Source organism: Lycium ferocissimum, chromosome 6 (genome assembly GCF_029784015.1).
Source record: "Lycium ferocissimum isolate CSIRO_LF1 chromosome 6, AGI_CSIRO_Lferr_CH_V1, whole genome shotgun sequence".
NCBI classification, from domain to species: Eukaryota; Viridiplantae; Streptophyta; class Magnoliopsida; order Solanales; family Solanaceae; genus Lycium; species Lycium ferocissimum.
In genome coordinates, this window is record NC_081347.1 from 70,455,103 (window position 1) to 70,482,582 (window position 27,480).

At 34.9% G+C, this 27,480-nt stretch overlaps 2 pseudogenes; both read left to right on the forward strand.

The window, feature by feature from the left end:
* Positions 1–531: 531 nt before the first annotated feature.
* LOC132061603 (lignin-forming anionic peroxidase-like) lies at positions 532–11,117 on the forward strand (annotated as a pseudogene).
* A 7,880-nt stretch (positions 11,118–18,997) lies between these two features.
* LOC132060270 (pentatricopeptide repeat-containing protein At4g39952, mitochondrial-like) lies at positions 18,998–26,961 on the forward strand (annotated as a pseudogene).
* Positions 26,962–27,480: the final 519 nt, after the last annotated feature.

Below are 27,480 nucleotides of genomic sequence, written 5' to 3' on the forward strand. Positions count from 1 at the left end.
TATTGCTAAAATAAGTGCTATATATATGCAAGCACATGTTATGCATCTATTAATCTGACGTAACCATCTAAGGCCTCATTTGTTATTATTAATATTAAGACGTACATAAGCACGTACGAATGATTAAGATGTTGGTCGAATATTGAATGATTAAGACTTTTTGCTTTTCAATATCTGAGTGTGTATAATGCATTTTTTTGAACATAATAAATATACAATTCAAATTAAAAAGCAAGTAAATATAAGAAAATAAATATAAATCTAATAAAATAAAATTATTATTGGATAAAAAATGAAACATTTATGGAATTAAAGATTTTTGAATAGTAACGGTGTAGGTGGTTGGTGGGAACGATACTTGGCAAAGTGATGATTGTGATGATGGAATTGGTTGGTGTTTGTAATTGACAGTGTTAGTGGTGGCGGCTGAACAATGTGTGGTGATTGACGATAGTGTTGGCGGTAGTTCATGGCAGTGCTAGTTATGATGGTAGAGGTGGTTAGTGGTAAGGATTGACTACAGTGATAACAATGGCTGAGAGTCGTGATAGTGGCGTCGATGACAGTGGTGGTTGTATAGACGGCGGTGCTATTGATATAATTATAATGATGGAGGTTGTAGGTATGGTAGCGACTGATAGTAGTGGTTGCCAGCGATAGTGATTGCCAATGGTTGTTGTGATGGCAGAGGTGGATGGTGGTGGTGACTGGTGGTTGACGACGGTGGTGGTTGTTGTGATGACAAATGTGATTAGTGATAGGACGGTGGGAGTGGTGGATGGGTGATGGGTGGGTAGGGGTAGGTAGGTAGGTGGTGGTTGGGGTGGGCTAGGGTTGGGATGGTGAGGGGGTGGTTGATGGTAGTAGTAATTGTTACACCTCAAAAAAAAAAAAAAAAAAATTGGCGCCATTTACGTCGTAAGCAAATAACATAAGCTCGGAGAAGTCGTGGAATCCTTATAAGGTTAAAGAATAATTTTAACGAGTGTTAAGTAAGTGTCTAAAAGTTCCGGGATCAAGCGAATTGAAGGAATTAACTTTGTCAAAACTTTGGGAAAACTTGGCAAAATTTTGGATAGAAATTTTGGTCCAACTTGAGAGGAGCATATCCCTAGAATATGAAGAGTTACGGAATTCATAACCTATGCAAATTGAAGTTCAGCGAGTCTTCTTTCCAACGCAACTGACAGATCATAATTCTGATAAGTACGGGACAAAGTACGGCCTGTACAAAAATGTACGTCCCGTACATTTTGGATGTACCTTACCCGAAATTTCCAGAAAGTTGAAAATTTTTACCTCCAAGTACGGGATGAACAGTAGCACGTACTTGAAAGTATGGGATGAACAGTAACCCGTACTTTGCCCCGAATTTTGAAAATTTAAGTCGATGAACCAACTATATATTGATTTCCCCAGTCTTGGGCCTCATTTTTCACCAAAATAAATCCCTAATGTCTCTCTAAGTTCCCTCTAACATCCATGAACACCCCAAATCAATTCAAGAGAAGATCAAACTCCAAAACCCTCAACCAGTTCATAAAAAGTGTTTGTTCTTGCTTCTACATGGAGTAGTGGTGAACTTGATCTTGGAACAAGTTGTATGAGTTGAAGTTCTCCAAATATAAGGTATGTTCTTCATCCTATCCCTTATGTTAAGTTGATTTGAAGGTTTAGCAAGTCTTAAAAGTGGAAAGAGTTATGGGTAAAAGTCATAAAGTGTTATGTTGTAGTGGTTGGCTATGAATTGAATTTGAAAAGAAGTTTTAGATGGATTTGAGACTAGTTTGAATGCAAATTCCTGGGTATGATATTATTGATGTTGTTTGAAAATTATGCAACTTGATTGAAGAAAGAAAAGGTGAGGAGAAGTCCAAACATGAGTTAGAAACTATGTTGAGTTCAAGGACTGTTTCGAGCTTCTTGTGGCTGAATTTTTAAGTTAATTTCCATGAATATGAGTAATAACTAATGTTGTTGGTGTGTTGATGGGATTATACTCCTTGGTTGGGAAGAAAGAAAGTGTATATTGGAATACTTTGGGTTGTTTGGTGTGTATTCTTTATACGGATAGTGAAAGAAGTATTTAAGGACTTTTGTAAGCTTGTTGTTGTTATTGTGGGACTGTTGAATATGTTGAGGTGATAGTGGATATAAGGGGAAATCTTTGCCAAATTTTCGTTAGCTCATTTATTAATCTAGTTTGACCTTATAAGTGCTTAAATGACTTACCCTTAGTGCGAATCATCTTGAATGTAGATTTACAAGCTTGGAAGGATGATTCCTTTGTTGTGAAGCTATACATGATATCCACAATATTCCTATTCCTAGAAATGCTAGAAGCTCATAATTCTCAAGGTTCTCATGATATTGTTGACAAATATTCTCTATGATGATGATGGTAATGATGATGATGATTATGATGATTCTATTTCTAAAGATACCAAAGCTTAAAGTTCTTGGTGTTTTCATGATATTATTGAGCTTGTTACATGATTATTGATTTTATTCATTGTTATTGATCTCATCTTATAATAATTGTTCTTTTAAGGTGAAATATAGCGATGATTATGATTCCATAATAGAAATCGGAGGTTTACCAACCTTATGTCACTTCGATAGAGTGGTAACGTTTCATTTGGGCTCTCATGCATGTTTTATATATACGTATGTATTTTCTCACACCGCGTCGCTCTATAGTCTGTATTTTCTCACACCGCGCCGCTTCATAGTTGGTCGGGCAGGCACGTAGATGTGCACACCACTATAGTGGGCGGGTTATAATGATACCCTGGACGCGGGATGATATGATATATGGAACGGGCTACACGTTCCGCAACACTAGCATTTATGGATCGGGCTATACACACACGGAAGAATGTGTTTATATTATATATGTATGAAAAATGTTTTTTTTTTTAAAAGCTAAGCATGCATGATATCCGCCTTAAAAGGCATTCAGATGTACAGGTTATCTCTCTTATCCCATGTTACTTTCCATATCTTTATATTATGTTGTTATTCATGCCTTACATACTCAGTACATTATTCATACTGACCTCCTTTTGTTTGTAGACGTTGCGTTCTGCAGGTAGACAAGGAGACTGTTCAGACTCTTAGGCTGCCTTCTCAGCGGTTGCACAGGGGCACTCCACTTGTTCCGGAGTTGCAGTCCAGTTGGTATTGTTCCTTGTGTACAGATGGGTATGGCAAGGTCTTGTTCTGTTCTTATTATGTTATGTACTCCAGTAGAGGCTCGTAGACAGATATGCATAGTTAGATGTTCTATGACTTTTCCGGTCCATATTTTGTTATTTTGATAGCATGGGCCCGGTTTGATGACATGTATGTATGTATGTATGTATGTATGTATATATATATATATATATATATATATATATATATATATATATATATATATATATATATATATATATGTAGCTCTTTCGGGCTAGTGTCCCTGTAGACTATGACATATATTAGCTAGCACAATGGCCCGCTCGTGCATGAATATGAGATGTATGTATGTTTTATAGTGCTCGGTAGGTTAGCTTCGGGTGCCCATCATGGCCTCATCGGTTGGGTCGTGACGGTAATGGTGGCTAGTGGTGATGGGATGGGTGGTGAGGGTGGTGATTGTAATGGCAGAGATGGTCCATGGTGGTGGGGTAAGGGGTGGAGAGGGAGTGGGTGGGTGGGGTGGTGAATGTGATAGCAAAGGTGGTTTGTGATGGTGGGTGAGGGGTAGAGAGAGGGCGGGGCGGGTGGTGATAGGGTGGGGTGGAGCTGGGTTGTGGACAGAGTGATGTTAATGAATTTCCATACAAAAATACTTTTTAATGATATTAAGACTTTGTTCAAGATCTTAATGATTAAGACTTTATTCAAGATCTTAATGATTAAGACCTATTTAGACCAAATAAGTGCTTAGATTTAATTGTAACCAAATAAACTCAATGACCTAACGTCTGAACCATTCAGATTCAAACATCCATTGAGTGCAACCAAATGAGTCCTAAGTGGGGTTAATTTTTTATCATTTTACCACAATTAGTTCACGGGTTGGCAATCTACGAATATGGATGGAAGCACAGCATTTAACAATCTCTCTATATCCTCAAAGCTAAAAATAATAAATCAAGCTAATGCCATCCTCCATAGATTTTTTTTGTAATATGCATAATCTAAGAAAAGGAAATAATAAAAACAACATAGAAGTGTTAAAAATACCTAAACGTATGGAAAGTGGCTCACAAATATCATCTTTTCACCTTTTAGTCTAAAAATATCCTCAACCTTTGTTTTTAGCTCAAGTATACCCCTCCTTCTACCTTTTAGTCTAAAAATACACTCAACCTTTATTTTAACCTCAAAAATACCCTCCTTCCGCCTTTGTTTAACCTTAAAACGGAGAACAAATAAATTTGTACGTGATGCCAAAGATATGTGGCTAAATTCAATTCAAGATTAAATAGCAAGATATGTCAATAAATGAACAGAGAAGCAGATCTAACCAATTGTTAAGTGTGTATGGCCTCGGGTATAGAAACCGAGGTCGATACCCTTTTGTTACGAACTCTCACGAGGTATAATAAAAATGAACTTAAGAACAGATGGGAACGGATTTAATAAGATTCTTATGATTGTTGATGTAAACTATTTCTCTCCTTGCTATTATCCACCCCCTTTATGAATGATAACCTCCTCTTTATATAGTAGAGGAGTTTCAGCCCTAGTACAATTCTAAATAAAGCAAGTAAATCTGGTGACAGTTGTATTGCCGAGATCGACGCCGAAATATCCGGTTGAAGACGGATATTTCGGTCTTGCGCTAATGGCAGTCAATCGCCCTTCCTTTATCGCCTCATCCCAGCCTGAACTCAAAGCCTCGTTCCCGGGGAGACGATCGCACTGTGATCGAGCAAAACCATAACAACGGGAAACCAAGCGTGTCTGCATCCTCTGTTTTATCCGTATACAGCCTTATACTTAAAAATACCACAATCTGATAACTCAAATGATTAATGGTCTTCGATGGTACCTGCCTGCCTGGACTATGGCTACAAATAGTTTGTGTTGTTTTTGTCTTTGTGATATGTGGAGATAGTCATATTTCTTTCAATTTTACATCTGGAATATACCTTGATGCTTAATATCATATTACCCTATAAAGGTTTACATATTTACTTTACAAAACATTTAGTAAGTTGTTTGAATTTGTCTTTTCATATTTGACATTTGATATAACACTACGGCAGCTACATCTTTTCATATTTGACATTTGATATAACATTATGCACTGTCTAAAAACAAGTTCCATTAAATGATTCTTATTCTCTGATTTCTCTTTGGCATGTGTATCTGCCGCGATAAAAAACACTTGTAGGGGCGAATTTTGCTTCAAAAAACAGGTGGAAAAAGATTTCAGAAACTTCTTTTTAGTTTTTATAACAAAATACCATTAGAGAAAAAATTAACAAAACTGAAAACTCCTATAGATTAATTTTCGATTTTTTCAAAAGTTAAAAAGCAACGAATATTTAAAGAATCTATCAGCTTTTGAAAACAAACATCAGTTCTAAATGTCTGGCTCATTTTTAGGACTTCAAGGATGTACAAAAGATTAATCAAAGATTAATTTCTTTAAAAATGAATAGTCTAGGTGAAGGCAACATTTTGGCTTGTGGTGAAGATAAATGTTATTACAAATTCTCCTGCTAAATACCTCTGAAGAGACTTCAAAATGACTTAAGACAGTAGCGAATTTAAGATTTTTAAATTATAGGGGTTTAATTATTTTTAATTTGAGCATTGCTACTAAAATTGGATTTTGAGTTAATACAATTGTATGAATTACTAATCAAATATACGGCCCGGCTCGAACCTGGCCCGATAAACCCAGCCCGCCATCGGTCCGGCCCGAACCCACTAAGAGGTGTAAGGGGCTGGGCTAGGTGGGATTTATTAGGAGGCTGGGCTGGACAAGGTGGACAAGCCCCTAGCCCGGCCAACCAAGAACCTGTGTGATGGCTCAATTGTGGCACCCTGCCGTTCGTTCCACTTCAAAAAAATTTTAAAAAAGGTAAGTACTACATTTGTTACTAATAATAAATATTTTAAAAACATTGTATCCTAATAAATTAGGAGTCTCTTTTTTAGGAGCACTTTAGTTTTTTTTTTTTTTAATTATATTTTAAAGCTAGACAATCTTGTTTTCTCAACAAATATACCTTTGATACATTTTCAATATATATTAGATTGTGATAGTTTTATATAAAAGTTAAAATTCCATTAGCATGTCATATGTACTATGGATATGTAGATTATATCAAATATAATACTCCATCCGTTTCACTTTACGTGAACCTATTTCTTTATTAGTCCGTGCTAAAAGGAATGAACCCTTTCTATATTTGGAAACAAGTTATCTTTATGCAATGATTTATAGCCACACAAAATATATGTGACTCATTTAACACCACAAGTTTGAAAGTCTTCACTTCTATCTTAAACTTCGTGTCTAGTCAAATAGACATATCAACATTTACATAAATAATTTAAAATAAAAATTAAAACTTAAATTGATAACATTACAAATTCAAAACATACAAACTTGAACGGCGAAATAATGTAAAGAAGAGATAAACTTCAAAGTTCAATTTCGTGCCTTTTCACAAGTGCCTACCAACACACCGGTACCCCCCTCCACCCCCCACCCCCTAGTAGGCTAATACCCGGCGCTCGGAGTTATGGAGATATATGTCACTACAATTTTGACATTTAACATGTTCCTCGTTTACTCGCTCAAAATGCATCCACACCGCACTTGAAGTTGATCTTCGAACTCAAGGAGAAGGTGGAGGTGAAAGATTATCCATGGAAGTTAAAAGCAGTAATGTACACTAGTTGAATGGCAAATTTAGATAAAGAGAGAATTGTGGAAGAATTGTGTAAAAATGAAGAAGAATGGAGAGGTATTTATAGTTTGAAAATATGACCAAAGTGTAGTTATTCATAAATTTAGGGGTTCAAATAAAATTGGCAATGACTAGTTTTTTAAATTTACAACGGCTAGCTTTTTGAATTTGCAATGACTAAACTTTTTTTTAGTTTAGCAATTTTATCATTAGATGTAAATGTTAATTTTATTATTATCAGTAAATGTAAATGTCTATTTTTGTATTAGAACTTAAAAAACAAAAACATAAAAAAAAAAAAAGGCCCGGCCCACTAACTAAAACCTAGCCCTGCCCGGTTAGCCCGAGGTGTAGCCCCTATCCGGGTAGGGGCTGGGCCGGACACCCTTTTCCCTCCCCCAGTCCGGCCCCTTGTGGCCCACGTTTAAATGGTCCGTCCCACTTGACAGGCTTAATCAAATATGCCATCGAACTATCAGAAATGGCTCATCCATGCGACTCGTTAATAGTTGCTTTCATTTATGATATCGCCGTGACACATTTGGTTTGTTCGTGCCACTAACAATTAATGGAGGTCTACTACTATCAGATTTCTCCACTTGACATTATCTAAACCCTTCATTACATATCAACCTCCATCCCTCTACAATTTGTCCTATATATCAGCTGAAATGAACTGAGCTCATATATAGGCGGGTCAATAATACGCCCAAACATGGATGGGTTGTGTTGGTTGTATTTTCATGGACTAATTTTTCCATATTCGACATGAAGTATTGGTCATACCCTATGAAAGGATTATATTAAAGAATAACTAGTTACATTGTTGATTTTTTGGACTAGTGAATCTTTATAAAATTATTTGTATTTGAAAGTTTGTAAGAACATGTAATTGCAAGCATAAAAGGAACATTGAAATGTATGATTTATTATTGCGGCGTCTTAGGATATTTCGATATCTTATTTGTTAACTATGATTTTCTCATTTGGTAAGATAGTATAAGAGTTGGGAAAATTTTGATAGTTTTCACAAATTCTGAAATTTTTATGTGTCTGAAAAAACATATAACTTAAGAAATCTAAATTACATGTCCAAACAAAATCCAACTTTAAATCAACGTGATTTCAAGTTACTGACATCAAATCATGACTTGTTATTTTAAACCTTTTTGTGGTCACTATTGGCTTCCAATTGCCATCCGCGTTATTGCTAGCTTTTGTCTTGCTATTATTTGATTTGTCCATTGACTATCCATATTTTAAAGGCTCTATCTTCTTAGTTACACTTAGGGGCCGGGCGTCAAATGCACGGATTTGATTGAATTAATTTGGGTGGGTTAAATCGAATGCTTTAATAAAATGGCGGGTCGGGTCATTGACCCGCCTAGCTAAAAGTTACTTGGGTGAAACGAATTGGGTTAAAATGGCTAAAAAGGAGGTCATAACCCAACCCATCTAATTTTTACTAAGTTTTAATATCTTTCTTTGTTCTTTTATAAATTGAAATGCCTAATAAATTTTTTTCTTTATCATGACTATATATAACAAACCAAACGAAAAAAATATTTTGATAAAGTTTCTCGCGGATCAATTTGTGCAACTTCACCCCAATTTTCAATAAATAGGCAAGTCAACAACCGTTCAAAATTTAGTGGGTTGGGTAGGTCATAATTTTATCCTAGTTTTGCCAAGGTTATATGTTGCGCTGTCTTTCAAGTAGATAAAGAAGTTAAGGCTAGTGACATCGGCTATCGTCTATTGGCCTGTCATTTCTCACAGAAAATGGTATGTTTTGAAAGTCGCCCCTAAAGGGTCTTATGCACTCTAAGCTTTCTGGCAAACGTCATCCCATTTTCTTGCAAAATTTGAATTTGAAAATTTATGTATTGCCGCGAATGAAACTTATCTTTTAATTGAGGGCCCCTTCACTTGAGCGAATTCCGGCTCTCCAGCAAAGGCTGCAAAGGTCAAAGTACTTCATGAGTTAAATAATTTATTGTGTATTGTAATGGTTGAATGTCATTTTCCAATAACATATTGGTTGACAAGTGAAATTCCGGTGAGTCCGTGACATAAAAAGAAATCCCAATGTGGGCTCTTAGCTGGCTGGTCTTTCAAAAGATTCCAAAATGTCCAAGAACAAATGCATTATTTAAACAAAAAAATCAGAAAACGTTTTATTAAAGTGAGTTAACATTTTAAGAACTATAAAGTATATTATTTATAGTATTTTAATGCAATTTTTAATAATATACTTTTATTTTGAAAAGATTGAGTAATATATTTAATCACTCTAAAAACAATATTTTAACTAATTAATACCTTTTGAATCAAAGGGTGGGGGAGGGAGATTGGAAAAACCTTTAGTTGTGCCTTTTAATTAACAATTTTAACTCAAAAAATTGTGGAGAGGTGGTAAGTAGTTATCCATTCTTATCCAGAAATTTTGGGTTCTAAATATAAGAAAGGAATCATCTTTGATAGGGAGTGATTTATCCTGTGCGAATCTAAATTATTAGTCAGACCCAATCCATTACCGGACCTATCGGGAGAAAAAGAAAAAAATCCTGTGTTAAATTTTCAAAATAAGATGGTTGGTAGAAAATGGATAGAGGCAGCTTGTACAGAACGCCACGCTATAGAAGTTGGATTTTAGAATTGTTTTTTTTTATTTAGAAAATGGACTTTGGAATTGTTAGACAGAAAGCGGCATCTAATTTTTTGGTTTTTTTTTTCAAAAGAAATATTGAAATAGTCAATACCGACTCTTGCCAATGTGTTAGGTAATAGGAATATTAGATTAGGTGCTTTTTGGAATTTTCTAATAAGCTTCGTTCACAAAGATTTCTTCCTTTTTTGTGTTTGTTATTTACAAATGCCTCGAAATAGATTTTGGTTAGGTGTCTATGGCTGTTCCTTGCTCCCTTTAGTTGACAATTAATGTCATACCCATGCACCATCTTGTCTTTGACAATGCCCTTCTATAGATTTTTTTAACGTTGACCTCACATATTGGTCATAGGTTGAGAACGACAATTAAACTTTATAAATCAAATCACATGTTATTCCTTAATATCGTTAATATCGCAATAGTAGAGGGATCCAACGTTAACAGTTGATTGTAGATTCTGAGAAGTTTTGATTGACTCTGATTGTTTTAATTCGGAATAAAGGGAGCTCCTTTGGCCGTTAAAGTAGCTAACACTTTCTTGCGTGACAACCTAGGAATAAGTAACTAGTTGTCACAATCAGTAAGAGTAAGCTTGGCCTAATTTTTAGTGTATTGATTTTCGACCACAATTCTTTTTGCTTCTTTGTGTTTTTTGGATAGATTATTTATACACGTTAAATTAATTTTTTAACTTACAAAAATATAAATTTCAAAATCAAACCCGTGATTACAATTTTGTGGAGCGGTTTCACCTAACACAATCTTTGGATCAATGGCAATACTAAAATTTTGAGTAACTCAATAAATAGAGAGCCAAAGTCATACTCTTGCAGAAACTGATCTTCCTGGTCCTTTTGATCCTCTTGATAGGCTTATTTCTGGCTTTGCCAACAAGGGTCTTAGTACAGGGACATGGTTGCTTTATCAGGTAAAAACTTATCAGAATAATTCATGAACATATATAGAATTTTATCAATCATATACTTGTATAGATAAGAAGTTTCTAACGGTTTAAATTTTATTTATTCTAGGAGCACATTCAATAGGTCAAGCGCAATGCTTCCTTTTCCGTGATAGGATTTATAGTAATGGAACAGACATCGATGCTGGATTTGCTAGCACTAGAAGACGTAGGTGTCCTCAAGAAGACCAAAATGGAAACTTAGCTCCACTTGATTTGGTTACACCCAATCAATTAGATAACAACTACTTCAAGAACTTGAGGCAAAGAAAAGGTCTTCTTCAATCGGATCAAGTCCTCTTGAGTGGTGGATCCACTGATAATATTGTTTTGGAATATAGCAATAGTCCTCGAGCATTTGCCTCTGATTTCGCGGCTGCCATGATTAGAATGGGAGATATCAGTCCCCTAACTGGTCAAAATGGGATCATAAGAACTGTTTGTGGATCTATAAATTGATTTTCCTAAGCTAGCCTACTACTTGTATGATTGTTAAGTGTATTTGTATTCATTTGATTCTTTCCCTATGCATTGTTTAAGAATAAAATAAATTCTTCGTTGTGCTCCTTTACTAAGATTTTTTTGAAATATTTCAAATCGTCAATGGTCAATACCGACTCTTGCCAATGTATTCGGTAATGGGAGTATTAATTAGGTGTTTTTCGGATTTTTCTAGTACGCTGCCTTTACAAAGATTTCTTTCCTTTTCTTATTACTGTTTTTTTCTCCTTTTCTGTTCTGGAAAAATGGTGCTAGGTGTAACTCTGAATCTTTTTTTTTTTTTCTTTTGAACATTGACCTCACATATTGGTCGTGGGTTGAAAATGGGAATTAAACTCTGTGAGATTGAATTTGTTGTTATTCCTCAGCAACTCAGTGATAGAGCGGTCTGTTGTTAACTAATTGATTGTAGATTACGTCAGGAGAATTGATTGATTTTGAATTCTTTAGTTTAGGATGAAGGGACTCACTTTGCCTATTAATTAAGAGTAGGTATCCCAGTTTGTCTTTGTTTTTAATGCATTGTATTTCATCTTTTCTCACTCTATTCGCTAGATTAGAAAATCATCAAGGTATACTCATCTGGTGTTCGATTTCCACTGGCCCGAAAATCTAAATCCACGTGCTAAGGTCCATATAAAGGAAATTCACTCCCTATCAAGGATTTCTCGATTCTCATGTCTCAAACCCGAGACATCTAATTAAGAATGGAGGGATCTATCCCCCACACCCTTAACGGTAACTTTCAAGCGTAAGTGTAGAATTTTATTGGGGAACTTACATAAATGACTATATTTTTTGAGGGGGTTTTTTAGGCATAGCTATACTTTAGCTAACTACACTTCATAGCTACAGTAGATTGTATTCACGCGCTACAGTAGATTGTATTAAAAATTCGGATTGTATTCGAAATTCGTTGTATTCAAGTCAGATGTATTCAACTAAGTTGTATTCAAGTCAAATGTATTCAACTCAACTATATTCATTTGTAGCTACTTTTACACTGTATCCAGTTTATTATATTTAAAATCAGTTGTATACAAAAATATATCCTTCAAAATACACCCCCAAACACTGAATTTTGTACTAAAAAAATTAACGAATACACTCAAATACTTAATACAAGAAATAAAATTCTTGTATTCATTTGTATACACTTTAAATTCACTGTATTCATTTGTATATAAAAAGATCTTCTTCAAAATATAGGCGAAAAACATTGTATACACTGTATGTATACAACAAATATAGTGTATTTTCCGGTCAAATATGGAAAATGCAGTGTATATTTTCGGCCAGATCTACAAAATACACTTCATGTCAGACCTGTGTATTTTTCGATCAGATCTGGAAAATACAGTGTATTTTCCGTCAGATCTGGTAAATACACTTCGGTCGGATACGGAAAAGTCCGATGGCCGAGAAAGAAAATAACAAAAGGACGAGCACCATAGTGTCAACGATGAATAGCAAAATGGAGAAGACGCGGAGAAGATGACAAATACTCGGATCTAAGAAGAAGATCTTTGGAGAAGAAAGGGAAAAAGGGAAGGGGCTGGCAGTGGCGGTGGTGTGGAGTTCGTGGTGGTTGTACAGTAGTGGTGTTCATGGTTTGAGTCGTCGTGGGCATGGCTGCTCTGATTCACTGGAGCTGGAACTCCTCACTGAAGCAGTGGGGGGAAGAGGGGAGAGAGAGAGAGATGGGAGGGTAGTGGTGTAGTGGTTGGGTTGGTAGTGATGATGGCAGTAATAATAAAGCATTTTACTTTAAACATATATATATATATATATAACTATTAATTGTATTTAACATATTACTCTTAGCTATAGAATGTAATTAATCTAAAGCCGTAGCTACTAAATCTAAATATATATGTACTAGAGTTAGTTATGCCATGTCAATTTCCCAGAGAAACTTACAAAAATCACCATATTTTGAAAGATTCTAACCAATTATAGCTACTTTTTCATATTTACCATTTGCAGCTATCTTTAGGGTTATTATGGATGTATTTCCTTCTTGTTAAATACATATGAAAAAGTAATCAACATTGGTAATACGGGAAAGCAAAGCTAAAGGATTTTGACTTTTCAATGTTCGAAATATATATATATATATATATATATATATATATCACACATAGGACACGTAATAATTCTTCTTTGCTCCATCATTCTGTAATATTTTCCTTTAACATTTTCCACAAAAATTGTTAGGATTCAAATTCAAAATTTATTAGGCATTTAAATAATATTTAGTTGAGGTGACAAATTATTTAAAGTTAAAGTTGAAATTAGACTCTTCGAATATCGTTATCATAATTATGTTTGCCCATGAACTTAACTTGAAAAGGAAAGGTTAAAATTTGCGAGTAGAAACTTATTTATCTCGCGTGGAATATATGATTAAACATGTTTCTTTTAATAATATTTTATCTTTATTTCAGATATTAAAGTTAGTGACAATTACATTATTGATTACAAGTTAATTATTTAAACTACTTAGATAATTATCATAAACCCAAAAACTCAACAGAAGGATATGGGAGCTCAAGTGTAAGATTGATAATATGTTCTTGGAGTAAAGTTGAGTTTATGATTTGACTGGAACAAATTAGGGAAAAGATCACGGATGCCCCCTCAAATGAAAAAAATTACCCGCTCATACCTCCATTATTTTCGTACCCCCAGAAAAAATTAAAAATATTTACTCGAGATGCCCCCAGTTACGATACCAACATGGTATATAGATATACTGATATAGTGTCATGGAAGATGCTTCAGTCCTTCTCTTAATCCTCCAGGATACCATCATGGTATATATATATATATATATATATATATATAAATATACTAAGATGGTATTATGGATGATCATGTTCATATACCGTGATGGTATCATGAAGAACTGCTTCAGTCCTTCAATGAAACACTCTTCTATGATACCGTCGTCTTATATACGTATACTGTGATGGTATCAAGGAAGCTTGTTTCGATCCTTCAATGAGACACTCCCCAGGACCATGGTACTATCGTGATATATAAATATGCGAGACGGTATCATATGGGGCTACTTTCGGTCGTATCATGATATATAAATATACTGCGATGATATCATGGAGAAAGAGGTTTGGAAGAGAGGGGCGCGTCGGGTAAATAATTTTGGGCGAGGGGGTACGGCAGGTAATTAATTTAGAAGGAGCTTGTGGTGGTGGGGGGGGGGGGGGGTGTTATGTTGGAGCAAGAGTGTTAGTTATAGTTAACACGCTGAAAGCTCAGAATTGTAAACGCGGTGCATCATTTAGAGATTCTGAACTCTGAAGTTTAAAGATGAGCCGAGTTTGGCCTTTTGGACTATAAAATGCTGGAAATGCCATACTATCATTCATTTAAATAGATATTCGAACTATATTAATATCTAGGCTAAACATGGCATAAGTTGTAAGGAGCACTAGGATGTACTAATCATGTCATAAATACCCTTGGTTGAACCGTAATTAGCAGTTAATAGATGCAATGGTTTGTTTGCTGCAGCAAAAGAGGTGTTTTGTCCTGTATTTAGGCCCGTACACAGCACGGGATTTTGTAACTAGTATATATATATACATATATATGTATGTATATTAGGAGTTCTTACATTAATATTATAAAAATAATTAAATAATAATTTGAGCAAAATAGTAAATGACAATTTTGTCTATTGTAGAGTCTTTTAATGAAGGCAAAAAGTTTAATCAATATTTCTAAGGCCCTTCGTGCTTTTAATATAAATATTAATTTCAGTGTATGTGCGTTCCACCTGTGTACCGTATCAATCAATAAACACGCCTATTGATTATCCGAAGCCGCAATGATTAAGAGATAGCTATGTATCAGGGGATGAGCGTACTTAACCACCATAGTGTTTTATGTAGGAGAAATTATCCAAATAAAGATTGTCACTATTTTTATATATAATAAAACTTTGTCAAAAAAACTAAATATTCTAAAAGAAAAAATTATTACAGTTGAAATGTTAAAGTTTGATATCAAGCATGTCTTAAGCAAACTTAGCATTCCCTTAAATGTTAAAGCTATCATCTTTTTTAGAAAATAAAGAAAATGCCTTTGAAGTTGATCTCATGCTCAATATGTAATTGAGTTGAGGCAAGTACGTAGAAAGTTCCAGTGATCAATACATTGTTGAGGTACTCTTCAAATGGTGACATTTTCCTTCGACGTACCAATTTTCTTCAATTTAGTAACTCCTCGGGATTTCTTTCATTTATTCAACAAACATTATATACCAATAGTTCTAAAAAAAATTACTCTCTCCGTTTCAAAAAGATTGTCTTTTCTTTCATTTTTAAGTCTTCAAAAAGATTTATGACTTTTCTATATTTAGAAACAATATAAACTTTATGAGATGATTTCTAATTTCCACAAATATTTAAAAGAACTTGTTTTGGACTACACATTTAAAAAGTATTCTTTTATTCTTAAAAACTTTATGTCGAAAGTCAACCAAACCAATCTTTTTGGGACGGAGAGAGTATAAAAGAGAATTTTAAAGAGAAAGAAGAAATGTGTCTCACTCAAAACTAGGCTGAACAAGAAACATATAAAATAAGATATGATAAGATATTCATTAGAGTTTTAATTTGCTCACGAAGGAATTTTATCTTGGAGAACTCTTAAGAAAGTCAAAAATCACGACCTATCATAGTAAAATTTGTAACAACATCACTAAATAAACTGAGGTTTAAGGTTACAACTATTTTAAGCTCAAATTTTTGTATCCCAATACCAATGATCAAGGAGAAAGCAGGAAGATGTCAAATAGAATTTACGAATATAACCAAATACGAAAAAGTAAATTTTACCTAGATAATTAATTGTTGAATTTTGAAGACCAAGGGTGTTGTCCTCCCAATGATATCAAAGAATGAAAACAACGTCAATAATACTTTTACAAATAAATGAATAGCCTTATACGTATCAGAAATACCTCAGAAAATGAAAACAACAAATCACAGCTTCAATCTTCAAAAAAGAAAAACACAGTCAAATAATTGCAAATATATTGTGAAGTATAAAATTACAAACTTGATCAACTCTTGAAATACATATTTTTATGAAACAAATTTTGTGCCCATGATTCATGTTATGGAAAGATACCAATAATTACAAACTCGGTTCATTTTTGAACAAGTAATCGAACTGTGGGAGAGAATTTATGCAGAACCTCTCAAACACTTATTTTGAAAGGAAGGTGTGAAAATTCTTTGTATTATTATATATATAATAAGTTACATTCGGAAGGAGGAAAAGTGGCAGACCGACCAATAATTCTAGTTCAGTAGTAGATTATTATTCTATGGTCCATTTGCCCTGAGGTACTATGATTTAGTATAATAACGTGTTTGGCCAAGCTTCTAAAATCAATTTATTTTAAAAAATATTTTTTCTTAAAAATACTTTTCAAAAAAACACTTTTGGCCAAAAACAGTTTGTGTTTAGCCAATTAATTAAAAAAGTACTTTTGAGCAGTCATTAGTGTTTGGTCAAGCTTTTAAAAAGTGCTTCTATTTGTATTTTTTTCAAAAGTACTTTTCAAAAAAGTGCTTTTGGGCAAAAGTTTTTTTTTTACGAACTTGCTCAAAGACTTATTTTCTCCTAAAAGCTTGGCCAAATACCTCACTTTTTTTTTTTTTTTTCAAATAAGCACTTATTGAAAAAATAAGTACTTTTTGGGAAAAAATAAGCTTGGCCAAACACCTCACTTTTTCTATTTTTCAAATAAGCACTTATTGAAAAAATAAGTACTTTTTGGGGAAAAATAAGCTTGACCAAACACCTCACTTTTTTTTTTTTTTTTTTTTTCAAATAAGCACTTATTGAAAAAATAAATATTTTTTGGGGAAAAATAAGCTTGGCCAAACAGGCTATAAGTTTACTTATTCTGTGTTGGTCTAATAAAATGGCTATGATTGTGTTTTATTAGTTACTCTTTCCGTCCCATAATAAGTGTCACCCTAACAAAAAATATCCATATTAAAAAATTAATAATGCAATAAAAAGTTTTTCAAATTACCCCTATATAATAAAAATAAATTATTTTTTTCCTCTTGATTAGAGCACGCACAAGTAGTAAACTTTTTGACATTGGGAATCCAATAATACCAAGTTACTATGTAAATTATTATTTAGATGTTACTTTAACTTGTCATTTTTGTGTAAAGATAGAATTGGAAAAAAAAAATTAGTCAATTTATGTTTTGGTTTTCTAAAGTGACATTTATTATGAGACACAATTTTTTTGCTAAGGTGACACTTATTATGGAATAGAGGAAGTAATTACCAATGAATCATTAAGCCTTTTTGTAGCATGGGTGCTATCAAGTAATATTATACCAATTCTAAGAAATACTAGTTATGTGAAAATATATAAAATAGATATTTTAACTAAAGAAATATAATTTGTGTTAGTACGAGTGTACAATAACAACAACAACAACCATATACCCATTGTAGTCACAAGTGGGTAGTTATATAAAAGCAAAATTTTCATTCCACTCCTTTAATATTTTAACTTCCATTTTGATGAAATTATTTAATTCAAATCAAATTTGGACCCGAGAATTTGACATTATAACTTATGTATCCTAATTTTAAAAGTTATTTAATTCTAAATAAATAATCTATACATAGTTAATGAACTTTTAAGACAAATACATAATTTAACTTGTCATGGGCTATTTACCTCTCTTAATTAGGGATTAGGGGGGTTCGAACATGGATATGGAAAAAAATCTTTGGAGGAAGCGCTCCCCCGAATAGGCGCGATGCGGTCGAATTATCTGGATTAATTGGGCTAAATGCGGATATCGAGCACGAATCGAAAAATCAAAGAACGTGAAAAATGAGGTAGGAGGTTCGATAGCTTTTGAAATAGACTTTAAAAACAAAAACAAAAAAATTGACATAAATAAATAAGATTAGGACCTAAAAGTAATTAATTAAAAAGTTTTAAAAAAATTTGAAAATTATTGTAAGGACTACAAAAGTTTTCGATAGCTTTTTGAAAAGTAGACTTTAAAAACAAAAAATAAAAAAAATTGACTTAAATAAATAAAATTAGGACATAAAAGTAATTAATGAAAAAGTTTTTAAAAATTTGGGAAATTATTGTGAGGACTACAAAAGTCCTCACATTCCCTCTTATATATAATAGTAATGTACATAAAATATCTAGTTGTGGAAAGACCACGGCCCCTAAAATTTATACGTAAATACGCCCTTGCCTATCCTACACATCTTTTGTTAAGGTTATCACTACGAAGTTACAGTTAAAACACAGGAAATTTTACCGTCTAGACGTCGACACTTTGCATCTTCACGAGAATTCAATTTCATCGAATAAGAGACAACAGGGCAATCATTAGCTCACTGGTGCAGGTCGCTACTTATACGACAAAGAGTTTCACTAGTCCGTAATACAGTTAGGGGTCGTTTGGTATGAAGGATAAGCAAAAATAGTCTCGGAATAAAATTTTAGCGTCTCCTTATCCCATATTTGGTTTGAATAAAAATTCAGAAGAATTAGTTATCCCGGAATTGTAGCCTTATTTTATCCCACCTTGAGGGTGAAATATCTAATCCCGGGATAAATTTGTTTCCCAACCAAACGAGCCTTTAGAGTTATCATTTCTGTTTTCCGAGGTTTCCATTCAAAGCTTATAACACTTTCCCTCCAACCTTCTAGCACCGGGTAGGCGTCACTCTATAATAATTTTATTGATACAGACTAATTTTATGACTTTGATAGTTTGATATTGCAAAAGTAGAATTAATTAATCGGCCAATTAACATAATAAAAAAAAGTTCCTCTTAAAATCTTTTCGTCTTTTTGCTTTCATTGTACGCTTGTCCATGTTCACAACTAAACTGAACTATCTTTACTAACGAATCAATACATTCCTCAAAACCCTTCTTCAATCCCACGCTTTCATAATCACAACTGGCCATACCAACAATGTTTACATAGCAGCAAAACTTATATCTCTTTACTCTAACAAACACCTCATTTCTTCAAGAAAAGTGTTTGATTTCATCACTTTTAAAGACCCTTTTCTTTGGAATTCAATCATCAAAGCTTATTTTTCCAATGGGTATTACACAGAATCACTTGAGGGGTTGTAATGCACTGCCTAATCACAGTGGTTGTTTCTGCTATTGCTGAACTTGGGTTGATTGAAAATGGAAAAAAGATTCATGGGTCAGTCTTAAAATTGAATCTTTTTCATGATAATGCTGCTGTTGGATCTTCCTTGGTTTGTCTGTACTGGAAACTCGGGTTTATGGGGTATGCTTCTAATGTGTTTGATGAAATGCCTCTGAGAGATGTGGTTTCTTGGACTGCGGTAATAAAAGGGTATATAGAGATTGGGGAGAGTGGACAAGGGTTGGAGTATCTTTGTTTGATGTGTAAGAATGGTGAGGGTGTGGTTAGGCTGAATTTCAAGCTTGTGGAAATTTGGGTGCATTGGTAGAAGGTAAGTGCTTACATGGCCTGGCAATGAAATATGGTTTTGGTTGTTATCAAGTAGGTCAGTCTTCTGTTTTGTCAATGTACTCAAAATGTGGTTCGGTTGATGAGAAGGATTTGTTTCTTGGACACCAGTAATTGCCGTTTATGCAAAATATGGGCGTATATATGTTCTTGAAAATACAGGATACTGGGATATCCCCAGATGGGATGGTAATTAGTTGTGTGTTTTCTGGTTTAGGTAATGCAATGAATGTTCCCGAAGCTAAGGCTTTCCATGGATTCATCTTGAGAAGAACATCTGATGTTGATGACATGGTCACTAATGCATTACTGGCCATGTATTGTAAGCTTAGGCTCTTGAATTTGGCAGAAAGGATATTTAATGGAGGAAATGGATAAAACACAGAGGATTGGAACACGATGGTGGTTGGCTATTTGAAGGCAGGATTAGAAGCCGAGTGCATTAATTTATTTAGGGAAATGAAATACTTGGGAATCGAATCTGATATCAACAGCTTGATATCAGTAATTTCTTTTTGCTCCCGGTTGGAAGAGTTCCATTTAGGTCAATCTCTTCATTGTTATGTTAATAATAATCTTATGTGTGGAAATGTTCCTGCTGCCAATACTCTAATAGATATGTACGGAAGAAACAAAAATCTAACTTTATCATGAAGAGTCTTTTGCGTGGTTTCTGCTGCCAATACTCTAATAGATATGTACGGAAGAAGCAAAAATCTAACTTGGCCAAATGCATATGTGGCTCCTTAAACTTGTCAAATTTTTTCATTTAGACATCTGAACTAATCACTGTACCTATTGAACACTCGAACTTGATCCAAATTGTACCTATTAGATACACATTGCTGACATGGCACAATGTGTGCATCACACTTATTGAGCGCGTGAAAGAACCCAAAAATTTATTTTTACTTCTATCTCCTTCTTCCTTTCTCAGACCCACCATCTCCGGCAGCTGCAAATTACAACAAACATCTCGTCACCCTCAATTCCACCACCGTGCCGTGCCTCATCCCGCAGCCGCTTAACTTTCATAACCCTCCGTCTCCAGAAATCAATGGGAAAAAGAATAAAGTATCACCCACATAGAGAAAGAAAGAACTCATAAGAAAGGAAAAGAGCATCAATCTTCAGCCATGACTTCATTAGCCCTCTTCCCTTCCCTTCTCTTTTCAGCCATAAATTGTTGCACTAATTCTTTAGTTAGCTCCGTAACCATTGTCAATCAAGCTATGCGCCTATGGCATGATAAAAAAGTTAGACTAATCTTTTTTTTGGGTACTCGTTATTTTAATTTCAAGAACAATTTTTTCTCATTTTGATGAGTTCTCTACAAGGTCTTTTAATTTTATCAAACACCACACCTTTTGGTAAAATAAGGTGATGATTGTGGACTTACGGTGATGGTCAGTGAAAAAGAAAGTGAATTGCAGAGGTGATAGCGCCTGGTAAATGAACAAGGTGGTGGTGAGTGAAGCGAAGAAGAGGAGAGGAGGGAAAGAAACAAATCTCTGATTTGGACAACCTTTTAGTAGTAATTGCCATGTGTCATTTTCTGATTCGCTTCTTTTCCATGTGACAGCGTGTGTGAATCACACACTTAATTATTATGAGAGATTGTTAGTTTCATGTCTAATAGGTATAGTTTGGCTAGAGTTCAAGTGTTCAATAGGTATACTCTTTAGTTTTAGGGGCTGGATATGTATTTGGCCATCTAACTTTATCATGGAGAGTCCTTTGTATGACCAATAAGGATGTTGTTACGTGGAACCCAATGATGACTTCCTATATTAGTTGTGGAAAAATTGCAGAGGCCTTTGGCCTTTTTGATGAAATGAGGGCAGAAAATTACAAGCCTAATGTTGCAACATTGGTGATTTTGCTCTCTGCTTCTTCTCAAGTATCTTGCTTGGAGAAAGGAGAGAAAGTTCATGAATACGTTAAGGAAGTTGGGTTCGGAAACAATACTTTGCTTGCTCTTTGCGTTGACTGATATGTACGCGAAATGCTGACAGCTAACAAAGTCCAGAGAAATATTTGATTCAATGGAAAAGAAAGATCTTGTTTCTGTTGGAAATTTGGGAGAGCAAGACAACACAAATAATACTCAAAACTCACTAGAAGAGAAATGGAGGAAAGATGATTTTCTGTTCAACTTGGCTTGATTCAAATGGCTAGATTACATGACTAATTATTGGTGAATTCATCCATGTATCTAGCCTAGCATACATGTATCACTATTAATAATTTCACACTTCACATTCTCCAAGTACATGAATAATAACTCACTAGACTAATCTAGAATTTTTCACCAATTCATGTATCTCCTAATACATTAATCTACTAGTTCATGAACTAAATTAAATATAATGTGAACAAATTAAATAATGTGAACAAGTTTATTTTTTCAACATCCCCCCCTTAAACTTGATTCACTACTCCAAGAGCCATCATTACGAAAAATATCAATCTTCAACGGCTTGGTAAAAATGTCCGCAACTTGGTCTTGAGATTTCATAAACTCAAGCTCTACCTCCTTCTTTGATATGCAATCTCTAATGAAATGATACTTAGTATCAATATGTTTGCTCCTTTCATGAAACATCGGGTTCTTGGCCAACGCAATGGCTGATTTGTTATCAATACAAATCTTAGTTGCATCTTCTTGTGGTTGGTGAAGTTCTTTCAACAAGCTCCTTAGCCAAATTGCATGACAGACACAAGAAGAAACTGCTACATACTCTGCTTCACATGTTGACAAAGTCACAATTGGTTGCTTCTTGGAATTCCATATAAATGCAGAATTTCCAAAAAGGAAAACAAACCTGGTATTACTTTTCCGGTCATCAACATCACCAGCCCAATCACTATCACAATAGCCAACAAGCTTGAAGTCCTTGGAAGATGAATAAAAATTCCATAATCAAGTGTACCTTTGATGTCGGAGTATTCTTTTAATTTGCTTTTAAATGAGAAGTTGTTGGAGTTTTCATAAAGCGGCCGACAAGTCCAACACCAAAAAGAATATCGGGTCTTGTACAAGTTAAATACCTTAAGCTTCCAGCAAGACTCTTGAAATATGTGGGATTGATATTTTCTCCATCTTCACGCTTGGACAATTTAACTCCACAATCCACGGGGGTGCTAACAGGATTGCAATTCTCTATCTCAAATTTCTTGAGAATCTCCTTTGCATATTCTCCTTGAGAAATAAAGATGCCATCATTCTTTTGCTCCACTTTAATGCCAAGATAGTATGACATTAGGCCAATGTCTGTCATCTCAAATTCTCTTGTCATTGATTTCTTGAATTCTTCAAACATCTTTGGATTATTTCCTGTCAAGATCAAATCATCCACATACAAACAAACAAGTAATGTGTCACCATCTTCATTAATTTTTTCATAAAGTGCATGCTCATGTGGACACTTTAAAAAGCCATTTGCTTGGAAGTATTTGTCAATTCTACAATTCCAAGCCCGTGGAGCTTGTTTCAAGCCATAAAGAGCCTTCTTCAATTTCAACACTTTATCTTTATCTCCTCCAACCTTATAGCCCAAAGGTTGATCAATGTATACTTCTTCCTCCAAAATCCCATTCAAGAAAGCCGACTTCACATCCATTTGATGGTTTTTCCACTGATTATGAGCTGCCAAAGAAATAATCAAGCGGATTGTCTCTAAACGAGCAACTGGTGCAAACACCTTATCATAATCAATACCGGCCTTTTGCTTGTACCCCTTTGCTACCAATCTTGCTTTGTACCTCTCTACTTCTCCTTTGGAATTTTTCTTTAGCTTGTAAACCCATTTGACTCCAATAGTGCTTTTTCCTTTTGGAAGTTTTACCAACTCCCAAGTGTCATTCTTCTTGATTGCCCTGATTTCTTCATCCATCGCATCTCTCCATTTTGGATTACCGGCAGCATCTTCATAACTTACAGGCTCATTATCCACCAATAAACAAAAGTGAGTTAAATCACTTAAATTTTCGTTATTAACTTACATTGCGTCATACAAGTCTCGAAGACTACTAGACTTTCGAGGTACCTTTGCTTGAACTTGATTCCTCAACTTCTTGAACTTGCGGTGGAGGTGTTGTAGGTGGTGTAGTAGGCTGCTCCATGACTTCTACATCATGTTCATCATCAAGGAATGGACTAAAAGAGTAATCTTGCTCTTTAGATTTCCATTCCCAAGCACTATCTTTATCAACTTCAACATCTGTGCTTATGGTAACCTTGCCATTTCTTGGGTTATATAACTTATACCCTTTAGATCTTTGCGCATAACCAACGAAAACATACCTCTCACTTTTTTCATCAAGCTTAGATCTCTTCTCATTCGGCACATGTGCATAAGCAATGCTTCCAAACACTCGCAAGTGAGCAACTTTTGGTTTGAAACCACTCCAAGCCTCTTGCGGTGTTTTGCCACGAACACTTTTGGTGTGACGCCGATTTGATAAATACACCGCACAAGCAACTGCTTCAGTCCTAAACTCCTTTGGCATATTTTTGCTCTTCAACATACTTCTTGCCATGTTGAGAATAGTTCGATTCTTCCTCTCCACCGCGCCATTTTGTTGAGGCGATCTTGGAACGGTCAAAAAATGATGCATTCCATTTTTTCCACAAAAAGCCTTGAATTCATTTGAAGTGAATTCTCCACCATTATCGGACCGAAGTGACTTTATTTGGTAGCCACTTTGTTTCTCCACCATGCTCTTAAGATTTCCGAAGTTTTCAAACACCTCAGATTTTTCCTTCAAAAAATATACCCAAGTTTTTGAGAATAATCATCAATAAAGAGAAGGAAATAATTACTTTTACCAAGTGAGGTTGGCTTCATAGGTCCGTACACATCCATATGAATTAACTCTAAAGGACACCGTGCAGTTGTCAATGACTCTCTGGGAAAGCTTTTCCTTGACTGCTTTCCAAAAAGACATCCTTCGCAAAACTGATTAGGATGGTTAATGGTTGGCAACCCTTTCACCATATTTTCCTTTTTCATCAACCTTAGACTATCAAAATTCAAATGGCCAAATCTCATATGCCAAAGCCAAGATGAATCTTTGACACATGAAAATAAGCACCTTGGTACATGACTTTAAAGATTCAAAACAAACATTTTATTTTTAGCCATAGGAACTTTGGCTAACAATCTCCCATTTTCATCTTTCATAGTCAACTTTTTATCTTTCAAATGAATGTCATAATTTTTCTCCAAAAGCTGTCCCACACTCAAATTATTACTTTTCATTTCCGATATATACATGACATTGGAGATAAATTGATGACTTCCATCTTTCAAACGAATTAAAATCGTACCTTTTCCTTTGATTTGAACTTTTGAAGAGTCTCCAAGAGCGATGTTGCCTCCATTAAATTCCTCAAACTCAGCAAATAAATGCTTCTTCCCACAAATATGGCTGCTTGCACTGGAATCAAGGTACCATTTATTTCTTTCTACATTTTCTTCTTCTTTACATGCCATGAGTAAAATGTCATCTTCATCTTCATTTTTGCTCTCCACAAAATTATTTATCTCCTCCAAATTATTTTTACATTCCCAGGAAAAATGATCATATTTATGACAAGTATAACATTCAATATTTGATTTGGCATACCTTCTTGATTTGACCTCCATCCTCTACCTCTTCTCGCGCCCTTTCTTGGTTGGAGTCTTGACTTCTATTTTCTTTGGTCGGAGGTTGACTACCACCTCTTCCTCCTCTACCACGACCTCTTCCACGCCCACGACCTCTTTGTTGTGAGCCACGCCTTTCGTCTTTCTCCTTCGAAGAAAGTTTTGGTTGCAAAGCTTGTTCAACCGACTCTTGTTTCGGTTTCTTCAACTTTTCTTCACGTGCTTGCAAAGAACCCGTGAATTCTTCTATGGTCATGGTGTCCAAGTCCTTGGACTCTTCAATGGCAACAACAATATAATTAAATTTTGAATCTAGGGATCGTAATATTTTTGCAGCGACCCTATCATCATTCAACTCTTCACTATATCTCTTTATTTGATTGACAACCGCCAAGACTCTTGAAATGTAATCCGAAACTGATTCGGATTCCTTCATTTACAGTGATTTGAATTCTCCTCTTAAGGTTTAGAGACGAACCTTTTTCACCTTGTCCAAACCTTTAAAGGAAGTTTGAAGAATATCCCATGCTTGCTTGGAGTTGGTTGTATTTGCAACCTTCTCGAACATCTTTTCATCCAAACTTTGATGGATGAGTGTGAGTGCCTTTTGGTCTTTCTTCTTTGTTGCAGCGGCATCATCTTCTTCATCAACGCCACTCTCCACAATTTCCCATACATCATAGGCTCCAAGCAAAGCCTTCATTCGGACGCACCAACTTCCATAATTTTCTTTAGTGAGCATCGAAACTTGGAATGGAGTTCCATTGGTGTTAGTCATTTTCTCTCTACGTTTTGTTGTCTCTCAAACACATCGGCTCTGGTACCAAATGTTGGAAATTTGGGAGAGCAAGACAACACAAATAATACTAAAAAATCACTAGAAGATAAATGGAGGAAAGATGATTTTCTATTCAACCTGGCTTGATTCAAATGGCTAGATTACATGACTATTTATAGATGAATTCATCCATGTATCTAGCCTAGCATACATGTATCACTATTAATAATTTTACACTTCATATCCTCCAAGTACATGAATAAGAACTCACTAGACTAATCTAGAATGTTCCACCAATTCATGTATCTCCTAATACATTAATCTACTAGTTCATGAACTAAATTAAATATAATGTGAACAAATTAAATAATGTGAACAAGTTTATTTTTTCAATAGTTTCTTGGAACGGACTGATCTCAGGCTATGCTATGTATGGAGAAGCAAATTATGCTGTAGAAATGTTCAAAGAGATGGAACAGACGGAAATTTAGCCAAATGAACTGACTTTTCCTGCTGTTCTTTTAGCTTGTGCTCATGCAGGGTTGGTTGAAGAAGGAAAGTCCATATTTAGTATAACGAAAGACTATTCCTTGACGCCCACACTGAAGCACTATTCTTGTATGGCTGATCTTCTGGAGTTCTAGGTCGTTTGGGTAATTTGGATGACGCTGAAGCTTTGGTTTTGTCCATGGGAATTGCTCCAGATGCAGCTATCTGGGGTTCTTTACGAAGTTCTTGTAAAATTCACAGTCAAGTTGAGAAGGGTATAAGAATTGCAAAACATGCCATTGAATCGACCGGAAAATGATGGGTACTATATAGCAATCTCAGACCTATATAGTTCTGTAGGAATGGTGGAAGAGGTAGAAATGGTGAGGAAAATAATGAAGGGCAGAAAGTGAGGAAAGAAGTTGGTTGGAGTATAGTCTAATTTACGCAGCTACTTATTGGGAGTCTTTAGCAATTCAAGTCATGTTACTATTAATTAATGCGATGAAGATTTGGCGCTACTAAAGGTTTTACACTTGCAAGAGATGTTCAATTAGCTCCATTTTCTGCTGAGAAAACAATGGCCAATCTGAGTTTGCATTGAGTTTTCAGGTGATTTCCAGGTTACAAGCCTCTCTTTTTCTTTTTCGCTGATGATAACAATCTGGTTTTGGCCTTATTTTGACGAACAAATTGCAGTTTTCTCATCCTTTGAAGTTCAACCCTTCAACAACGTATCTTGTGTACGAGAAGGAGAAACTTTAATGTTCTTCCTACTCTATTATCGGCAAAATGTAAATATGGTTGCACAGTTGAGGAATGTTTATGAATGGTAGGCATGAGGCACAACTGCAGTCCTGGATGCTGGGTAAGAGTTTGGAGCTTTAAGGGCATGGCTGAGCTGAGAGGCATTTCATCCTTTTTCGAGACGTTCCCCATTCTTTGGCAGTGATCACATGAT